Source organism: Canis aureus, chromosome 6 (assembly GCF_053574225.1).
Source record: "Canis aureus isolate CA01 chromosome 6, VMU_Caureus_v.1.0, whole genome shotgun sequence".
Taxonomy (NCBI): domain Eukaryota; kingdom Metazoa; phylum Chordata; class Mammalia; order Carnivora; family Canidae; genus Canis; species Canis aureus.
This window is the reverse complement of record NC_135616.1, coordinates 61,350,788-61,361,480: the sequence shown is the minus strand read 5'-3', so window position 1 is coordinate 61,361,480 and position 10,693 is coordinate 61,350,788. Positions and strand designations below refer to the sequence as shown.

General features: G+C 39.2%; 1 long non-coding RNA gene across 1 annotated transcript; it reads left to right on the top strand.

Moving 5' to 3' along the window:
* The first annotated feature begins 3 nt into the window (after positions 1 to 3).
* On the top strand, positions 4 to 8,904 carry LOC144316223 (uncharacterized). The gene is made up of 3 exons (XR_013382082.1): positions 4 to 270; positions 5,515 to 5,741; positions 8,122 to 8,904. It is a non-coding gene; the product is annotated as an uncharacterized LOC144316223 (long non-coding RNA).
* Positions 8,905 to 10,693: the final 1,789 nt, after the last annotated feature.

The following is a 10,693-nucleotide window of genomic DNA, read 5'->3' as shown; positions in this document are numbered from 1 at the left end:
GTACTTTCTCTATTTTTCCTTGCTAACCCCTTTTACTCAGATTTTTCTTGCTAGCTTGTCTTCCTTTGTCTGTTCCTTAAACATTGATGTCTCTATGGGCCTGATTCATCATCAGCCCTCTTCTCTTTATTACAGACACTCTTGTCAGTCAATCCCATTAGTTTCCATGGTTCAACTTTCTACCCATAGGTTGATAACTCCCGAATGTATATTTCCATTCCAGTGGCTCTTCTGAGTAACAGGTTCATACTTGCAACTCCTCTTGGACAGGTATGTCTGCCTTAGTTTGCAGAGCTATTGAAAACTATTTTGTAGTTGTTACGGTGATGGTGGAAAGGGACTGTGGAGACCGTGGTGCTGGTGTGGTAATCTGCAATTGAGAACATTTAGTAAATTAGACCTTTTGAGCTAATGTGCCCTAGATAAATTGCTGTGATATGAAAGAGTTGGAGACCTATTAAATCTTGATCCCCTACCCCTAGGGATGTTAGGTGTGATATTAGGCCAATTTCTCTAAACCTAACAAAATACTATATACTGGTTGGTTTAAATTACAGAATTTATTTTTTCACAGTTGTGGAGGCTAGAAGTAGTGGAGGCTCCTCCAGATCAGGGTGCCAGTGTGGTTGGGTTCTGATGAGGCCCTCTTGCTGATTTACTGAAGGTCATGTATCTTTTTTTTTCTTTTTTTTAATAAATTTATTTTTTATTGGTGTTCAATTTGTCAACATACAGAATAACACCCAGCGTTCATCCCGTCAAGTGCCCATCTCAGTGCCTGCCACCCAGTCACCCTCACCCCCTGCCCACCTCCCCTTCCACTACCCCTAGTTCGTTTCTCAGAGTTAGGAGTCTTTCATGTTCTGTCTCCCTTTCTGATATTTCCCACTTATTTTTTCTCCTTTCCCCTTTATTCCCTTTCACTATTTTTTATATTCCCCACTGAATGAGACCATATAATGTTTGTCCTTCTCCGATTGACTTATTTCACTCAGCATAATACCCTCCAGTTCCATCCATGTCAAAGCAGATGGTGGGTATTTGTCATTTCTAATGGCTAAGTAATATTCCATTGTATACATAAACCACATCTTCTTTATCCATTCATCTTTTGATGAAGGTCATGTATCTATCCTCACATGATGGTGGGCTGGGGCAGGGTGAGGAGAGAAAGTTTTTTCCTTCCTCTTCCTATAAGGCTACAGTCCTATTAGATAGGACCCTACCCCTTATGATCTCATTTAACTTTAAATATCTTCACAAAATCTCTATCCCCAGAAACAGTCATGTCAGAGGTTAGAGCTTCAACAGGGACATAATTCGGTCCAAGATTGAACTCAACTTCATACTAAAACCAGCTCCATTTGCTGTGTTCTCAATTTTAGGGAGTAGCACCTGAGACAGTATAACGCACCCAAGTACTAGTAAAGAAAACAGATGCTACAGCCAATCTTCTTGGGCTCAATTCCAGGTTCTAATCTTTCACTGATAATTTGTCCTTGGGATCCACTTCTGTCATCTGTAGATGGGTTTATTATGTAGTATCTATCTCATAGAAATGTTGTTAGAATTAAATGAGTTGATACAATTCTTGAGATGGTGGCATGCCCATAGATAAGAGTATTAAAACAGTGTTTAATAAACATCAGCTGTTCTTATTATCATCCACCTTATTGATTAAACCAAATGCCTGCAAGCCATCCTTGACCCTTACCTTTTGCCCTCCTTACCTTTTAAGTAAAATTATTTACTTAATTTCCAGGTTCTACATTCCTTCATTCTTTAATCTTTTCCCCAAGCCAGTAACCATAATTCTGAATTGCTAGAATATGTTAACCAATCTCCCTTGCTGTTTGTCTGCCTTCCTTCTGATTTATTCTGTCCCCGCATCTAATAGTGGTTTTCCAAATATGTGAATTTCATGTCAGTTCTATGCCTAAATCCATTCAATGGCTACCTATCATCTTTATAATGGTTTACAAGGCCCTTTGTGATCTTTCCATGGTCGCTTTGTATCCTCATTTTCCTCCCTCACAAATTTTCACTCCGTGTGGTAGCCACACCGGCTCTGTGCTTCAAGGTGGTGCTTTCCAAGAAACTTTTCTACTTCATAACACACGCAAAGTCATAATACATATACTGCACATGAAGAGAAATCAACAAGGTTGCTTATGTTGAACAAAAACTTGGGACGCCTGGGTGGCTCAGTGGTTGAGCATCCACCTTCGGCTCAGGGTGTGATCCCAGGATCTGAGATGAAGTCCCACATCGGGCTCCCTGCCTGGAGCCTGCTTCTCCCTCTGCCTATGTCTCTGCCTCTCTCTGTGTGTCTCTCGTGAATAAATAAATATATCTTAAAAAAAAAAAAAAGAACAAAAACTCAACTGAAGAAATTTGGAGATCTAATTGGCTTTTACTAAGCAATTCGTGAATCAGGCAGCATTTTGTCTAGCAAGTAGAGGGGAGCCCCAAGGAGTTGTAAAAATGGAAGGTTATTGGGGATCCCTGGGTGGCTCAGCGGTTTAGCGCCTGCCTTTGGCCCAGGGGCAGTCCTGGAGACCTGGAATCGAGTCCCACATTGGGCTCCCGGCATGGAGCCTGCTTATGTCTCTGCCTGTGTCTCTGCCTCTCTCTCTATCATAAACAAATTTAAAAAATCTTAAAAAAAAAAAAGGAAGGTTCTTGTATGAAGGACTTTGAGGCAAGAAAGATATGAGCCAAAAAAGCAAGGTCGCCTTCCCCTAGGGGGAAGGATAGAGGATTTTATAAGATGGATTATGTCATCTTCCTTGGAGGAATAGAAAGGGCGCCTATGACAGATTACTTTACTGGTGCTGATCAGAAAATTCCTGACTGACTGATTAAGACTTATATTTCAGGGGGAGCTTGAAAGGCAATTGGGTTAGGTATTAAGCCCTGGTGTGATGACTTGGCCTAAGAATGACATTTTGGGCCTGTGATTTTCTTTTTAATATTGTGTCTAGGGGCAATTGGCCCCGATTGCATCTAGCCCCCTCTCCCATCAAGAGTTGGTAAATCAAGATTCAAATATATCTGTTAACTCACATCATAACACTAGATCTAGGGCACATTAGCTTGAAACCTCCGAATAATACACCAGATGTTCTGAATTACCAATTATCACACCAGTATCATGATCTCTTCTGCCTGTTTTCTACAGTCAGCATAACCATGACCAAAGCTCCTCTAAAATTCAAGCCAATCCTTCACATTTCAGTTTATAGATCACTTACTCTAGAAGACTTCACCTTATTACCCATTGGTCCGGGTCCAATGTTTTTCTTATGTGTTCCAAATAGCAGCTTGGGGGCAGCCTGGGTGGCTCGGTGGTTTAGCGCCGCCTTCGGCCCAGACTGTGATCCTGGAGACCCGGGATCGAGTCCCATGTCGGGCTCCCTGCATGGAGCCTGCTTCTCCCTCTGCCTGTGTCTCTGTGTGTGTGTGTGTGTCTCTCACGAATAAATAATTTTTTTTTAAAATGTGCAAATAGCAGCTTGTAACTCCCGTTTTGTAGCTTACATAAAAATATGCTCTTGGGGAACATGCTGCGTATATCGATAATGCAGTAATAGATAAATGCCTAGGATCTAGTGGGAGCATAGAAAAATCTGCAAAGTGTACAAGAATCCAGTGTTAATGTAAAGTTAATTCTCATTAGTACCTAAAAATTCTGACCAATGTTGTCACTTCCTGTACTTAATTAGGTAGATTCTTCATTGACATACTTAAACACTTTTTACATAGTAAACCAACTTCATTTTTAGCTAATGCAATTGCCTACCTTAAGTACCAGTATAAACTAGCAAGATAATCACTTTCCTTTAATAATCAGGAAGATGTAGCTTTGGATATGCCTGGCTTTTGGCAGCAGCACCAGAGTAAATCTAACTAAATGGTAGATATTTACATGCAGGTTCATTTTGGGGGAAAATCTTTAAATGCTCTCAAACATCAGAATCTCCACATATAAATGGAAATTCCACTAAACCTTCCAGAAACAATGTGTATTAAATGCATGATTAATTTATCCTTTTGGATTTTTGACTCAAGTCTATTTCCAGCTGTGTGAATAATCAAGAATTAACTTGACATTTTAACATCTCTATTCTTGGAAATAACAACAGTTCCACTAATTCCTTAGTGCTTATTAAAAATAAACTAAAAAAAAAAAATTAAACTCAGTTTATTTCACTTTTATTTTTTTTAAATATTTTTTTAAATTTTTATTTATTTATGATAGTCACAGAGAGAGAGAGATAGAGAGTCAGAGACACAGGCAGAGGGAGAAGCAGGCTACATGCACCGGGAGCCCGATGTGGGATTCGATCCCGGGTCTCCAGGATCAAGCCCTGGGCCAAAGGCAGGCGCCAAACCTCTGCGCCACCCAGGGATCCCCTATTTCACTTTTAATATCCTGTTAACATCTTTGGGACTGATTATATATATATATTTATATATATATATATTTATATATATATATACACACACGCACACATATATATACACAGAAACACAAATTAATCCCTGTTCTTCCTTTAAGATAATTTATCTGATTTTGAATTATTATGTATTTTTAAGCAAAACTTTTACATAAGAAAAACAACAGATATGAGAAAAGTGGCTAGGGGTTTTGGGGTTTTCTACTAATACAAATCAAAACCATATCATTAACTGACCTCATTACACAAATAATGCGAAGGGAAATTTAGGAAAATTGATTAGAATGAAATTAAAGCCAGCTGACTAGTTAACAAAGAGCTTTGAAACCCATTATTATGTTTGTGTGTGATCCTTTAAAGAAGAGGGGGTTAACCACATGACATTTTGAGGTTCTTCCAAAATTGTATTGCTATTCATCTCCTGTTAGCCGCCTTTTTGCTAACACATTCATAGCACCCCAATCATCAAGTAAAAAACAATATCCCTTGGCTCTACTTCCTTCTCTGGCCACCAGCTTATTTTCCTTTTTGCCTTAGCCAACCTTAGATGCCAACATTTCCTTTCCTTGTATATTTCCTTAACTTCTCTTTACTCTTCCACATTGAAGTCTGCCTTCCATTTATCTTTCTGCTGAAACTATGTTCACTGATATAACTGATAACCTTTTATTAATATTATCTAGGGAGATTATCTCAACCCTCTGTGTGCTCTAGGCAGTACTTGATAACTACTGAGTACATGACAGCATCTCTTCTTCCTTCTTTTGCTCATGAAATGGTAAAACCAAGACAGTGCATCTGGGTTCAGGCCCATCCAAGGATGATGGGATAAACAGTTGCTGGCCAAACAGCACATGAACGGACCGAGGACTGCAGGGCAGTCTGTGGTCAGTGTAGCTGTGCCAGCCACAGCCATAGTCTCTTTCTCAGATTGAACTCAAGTTCCCAAAGAGAGCTGAAAAAAAAGAAAGAGGACCTGACAAAGGGAAAGGGATTGAAAAAAACTGAACACGTATGTATAATTTGTAAGGTCATTCTCTGCTCTATTTGTAAGACTAGACTGTGAGCCAGGGTATGCTCATGCTTCTGAGGAACGCCACCAGGCTACAGTAGAAGCCCCCATGGTAGCCATCAGAAAATCATTGGAATCATCGAGAAGTTATACTACCTATGGCTGAAAACATCTATTATCTTATGGGCTCCAGAAGCAATAATGAAACTTGATCCAGGAAGGTCTTGGAAAAAGACTGAAAGAGTATCAGGACTGCAGCCAATTGGCAGGTATCCACAATTGACCTTTATCTTGTTTGGCCTTTCTTCAAGAGAACTCTTCCCTCACCTCCAATCTACATGGTATTCCCTGTCTTAATGTTGCAATAGTGTATAGTTGCTTTCCCTCCAGTATGATATCATTCATAAATAGCTTCAGCATATAAGTATTTTATTTACTATCTTATCTTAATTCCAATATAGTTAACACACTGTTATATTAGTTTCAGGTGTACAATATAGTGATTCAACACTACCATACAACACCCAGAGTTAATCATGACAAATGCCTTCCTTGATCCCCATCACCTGCATCTACCCTACCACCACCTGGCTCCCATCTGTAGCTATCAGTTTGTTCCTTATAGTTAAGAATCTGCTTCTTGGTTTGTCTCTCTTTCTTTTTTTTTTTTTTCTTTTGCTCATTTATTTTATTTCTAAGTCCCATATATGGTAAGCCCACAATGCCATTGGAAACGTGGTATAGAATACTGGTATAGAGTCTAATTCTGGACCCATGACACTAGAGTTCAAATCCCAGCTGTACCTTTTATTGTCTGCGTGTCCTTGGGCAAATTACTCAAATTCTCTGTGCTTTAGTTTCCCCATATGTTTAAAATTAGGGCCACAGAGGGATGCCTGGGAGTCTCAGTCAGTTGAGCATCTGAGTCTTAATCTCAGGGTCCTGAGTTCAAGCCTCACATCGACTCCATGCTGGGCATGGGGTCTCCTTAAAAATAAATAAATAAAATTGGAACTATAGAATTGTTGTGCAGGATAAATAAGCTAATGATTAGAGAATGCCAGTAGAGATGTTAGTTAAAAATTGCCCCCTGTTAGGAGAGACTCTCAAGATTTTTTCCAGTGTTGAATACTCAGCATAGGTAAGTCTGACTAATGTTGTTTTCTTCGCAGTTGGCAAGTTGATATGTATGTATTTAAATAAACGCTGACATTTCCAACTAAATTTATCATTTTTATTGTTGGAATTTATTAAATTCCAATTAAAGTTATTAAGCTTACTCTAAACAAAGAGAAGCAGCAGAAGGAAATCACCTAATGATTAAACTAGCATTGCATGTATATCTACTCACCCACTCACTAGGAGGCTCGTCTTTGCTTCTAGCAACTGATGTTTTTCTCCTATTCTTGAAATTGATATTTTGGTCTTTGGGGAATTGGATACTTGTAGGTTCTTGCATCCCAGTTTCATTCAGACTGCTCCAGATCTGGTGGTTTTGTTGTTTTATGATCTCCTCTAATGTGCCATGTGGGTGAACAGGTCTCTGTTACCTTGAGGGACTAAACATAGATGATAGATAGATAGATAGATAGATAGATAGATAGGGTTTCAGCTCTATTATTGAACTAACCTATTTATGACAGTTAAATGCATTTCCCCCTTTCCCTTTCCCACATAGCTTTCCAACCTAAATGTTGAGGGCAAAAATTCTCCTTAGACCCCCTGTTGACTGGGTTGTTCCCACCCTTGGGTCTTCTGTGTAATTTATCCCTGCTATATGCGTGCTGCAGTGGCCGGTCCCTGCACCTCAGTACAGGCAGAGTTTCTAGGGGTCATCTGGGAGTGCAGTGAAGACCTCCTCTGACGTGTAAAAGGTGAGGATGGGGTGACCGGCTATCATTTCCCCTTATGATGATCTCTGACTTAACACATGTGCATGCGTCATCTATGGCCCACAATATGTGCTTTCTCCAAAGCTGCTTCATGTATTTTAGAGCATGACACTTACTCTATCTTTTGTAACTGCCTTAAAATGTTATTTACATTACAATCTCATAGGAGAATTGCCACAAAACACAAAACCAAAAATAGAATAGAGGTGACAGAATGACAATCCCTTTACATGAGAAAGGGAGTGCATGCTCACCAATGCCATTCCTAACTCAGAGAGGCACCAGAAGTTGGTAGTTAGGAATTTCTTGCTGGTTACTTAAGGCTGGTTGCAGCCAGAACTCCGACCTGATGAACTGCATCTTGTCCTATCTTGCTTTTCATGGCTGTGGATAAACGTTCTATCCTGAAGACTCTTAGAAACCATATAACTGGGGTGCCTTGGTGGTTCAGTTCGTTGAGTGTCTATCTTCGGCTCAGGTCATGATCCTACGGTCCAGAGATCAAGCCCTGCATTGGGCTCCCTGCTCAGCAAGGAGTCTGCTTTTCCCTTTTCCACTCCTTCTGTGCTCTGTCACTCTCCCTCTCAAATAAATAAATAAAATCTTAAAAAAAAAAAAAAGAAAAGAAAAGAAACCATATAGCATACTGGAAAGCAGGCTGAGCCTTCATGGTAAAGAACAGGTACAGTGAGGTTCTGCATTTAGGAGCTAGAAAGGAATCTTAACAGTCATCTAATCAAAGTTCTGATTTTTTCAGATACAGAAACAGATCCAGAGAAGATGGAAAGCTACCCAAGAAAAGCATGTAGCCAGCCGGGGACTAGAGGCCTGCTTTCTTCACTGGAAGCTAGAATTTCTCCCACTTTGCCATCTTGCTTCCCCATTCTTTGGAAGAATTCATCATCTGGCTTCACAGTTCTGAGAGGCTGAGTTCTAGGATCAGCAGTCAGGAAATTTAGATTTGCAGCCAGGCTGGCATAGTATAAACTACATGGGTTCTAGAGTAAAACCCCAGCTGCTACTTCTCAGCTGCATCAGCTTTACTAAGTCACTTTCTCACTTTCTCACTTTTTAGTTTCATTATATATCAAACATAGGCATCAGAGAGTTACTATATTATACCCAGCCTTGTATACTCAGCATATCTTTTTGCTCCTTCCCTACATTTGTTTCCCTCCAAGGGCTCCATGTCTTTGTCATGGCTTCGAAGGAAGGAAGGAAGGAAGGAAGGAAGGAAGGAAGGAAGGAAGGAAGGAAGGAAGGAAGGAAGGAAGAAAGGAAGGAAACTAGCTAAGTATTATGAATACATCATTTTAAAGGTTGCCCTTGAGTGTAATCTAAGGAGAATTACTTATAATAATTATTCAATAATTACTGCCCGTTGCAACTTTAGGCTGGCAGGGCTGAAAGAAAGCATTTCAGCTTTCTGTTTTACTCAAGATTATAGTATTAGTAACCCCGAGTCTATTTACAAAAGGCAACTGGAATGGCGCAATTATTCAGATAAAAAACCAAGATAAAGACTAAGTTATTTTTCTAATTCTTTTAACTAGTCTTTCTTTTGGAAGACCCTATTTCTGTTCTCAGAAAAAAAAAGCCAACAGTAAACAAGTTGAAACTAGTCTCTCCTTTCTCTCACATGAAAGCATAGAGCACTTGGTCTCTCCTAGTTCTCAATTTGAAAGGAACTTACAGAATGCAACCTTTACCTTTTCCTGCCCTGTTTCTGCTTTTTACAAGCCCAGCCCACTCCCTGTGCCCTTGAGGTCTTCCTCCCTCTTGCTCAATGAACTGACCTTTCTGTTTTCATCTCCTTTCTTGTCCTTCATCCATAAACATGTTAATCTTTCTCTCAATCTAAAAAAATAAGATAAAATTAGACCCTGCTTTTTCAGTCACACATCCTTTATACATTATCCCTCTCGTGTCCTTCACAGACAATTTTTAAAAATACCTGTTTCTACCACTCTGAAGTCCATTATATTCTAATTTCAGCTTCAAAGCCTCTACTAAACTATTCCTGTTAAAATACCAGACACATCACTATTGCCCAAGTCAGTAATTCTCCCCAGTCCACAGGTAACTTGGTTTCTGTTAATGCATTTGATACTGTTCCCTTTTCCTTAATACTTTAAAAAAGCTTAAAAACAAAAGAAAACAAGAAATAGACTCCAATTTTGGAAAATTAGAAAGTACAAAGAAGCAAAAAGAAACAAAAATCACCAAGATTCCATGACCTAGGAGGAACAAAAACAGCTGGGTGTGCATCTTTACACTAATAGGTATGCTTAATATGAGCATGCAGGCGTGCACACACACACACACACACACCAAGAATATGCTATTTATTGTATTTGAATTTGTTTGGTCATAAATGTAGTGTGAACTTTGTTTTATGTCAAAAGGCATTTTGTCAGTGTTTAGAACTTATTTTTAACTTAACTCAATAAGTCCAAGGATATTTCTTTCTTTCTTCTTTTTATTTAGATTTTATTTACTTACTTGAGAGAGAGAGAGAGCGAGAGAGAGAGCACATGAGCAGGAGGCAAGGCAGAGCCACTGAGCAGGGAGCCCAATGTGGGACTCGATCCCAGAACCTTGGGACCATGACCTGAGCCAAAGGCAGATGCTTAACTGACTGAGCCCCCAGGCGCCCCTCTGAGGCATATTTCTTATAAATCTTTTCTAACAGTTGAGTATTATGCAAGCAACAAACAAAATAAAGCACATATAGCTATATTAATATTACAATAAGTAAAAATTTAAGCTGAAACATTGCTAGAGATTAAAGAACATCATTTTATAATGATTACAGTGAATTTCCTGGTTTAATTCACCAGAAAAACTTAACGATTCTTTGTTTGCATGCAAGTAAAATTATAGCCTTAAAATAGATCAAGCAAGCACTGCCAACTCCCAATGCAGAGACATTTTCATTGCTTTGCTTCTCCAAAGATGAAATATTTCCTTCCTCTTTTCCAAACGTGCTCACCAAAGTTTCCTGGTTTCTCTGTCTAGTTGAAATTTCCATATATTACCATAATAATTTCTAATACCTGTATTTCTATGGATATTGAATAATACAATTAAGAGTTTTCCAGTCCTTTATTACACCCTCAGAGATAATTTTCAAAAGTGAGGGTCTTAAATAATCTGGGTGTATGTGTGTGTGTTTGCATGTGTATGACTGCTTTCATATTTGTAGAAGTAGTTAGAATTTCACCTAAATGTGAAATACACACACACACACACACACACCCTTCAAATAAAAGAGAAACAGGGACAACTGGGTGGCTCAGCAGTTGAGCGTCTTCAGCTCAGGTCGTGAT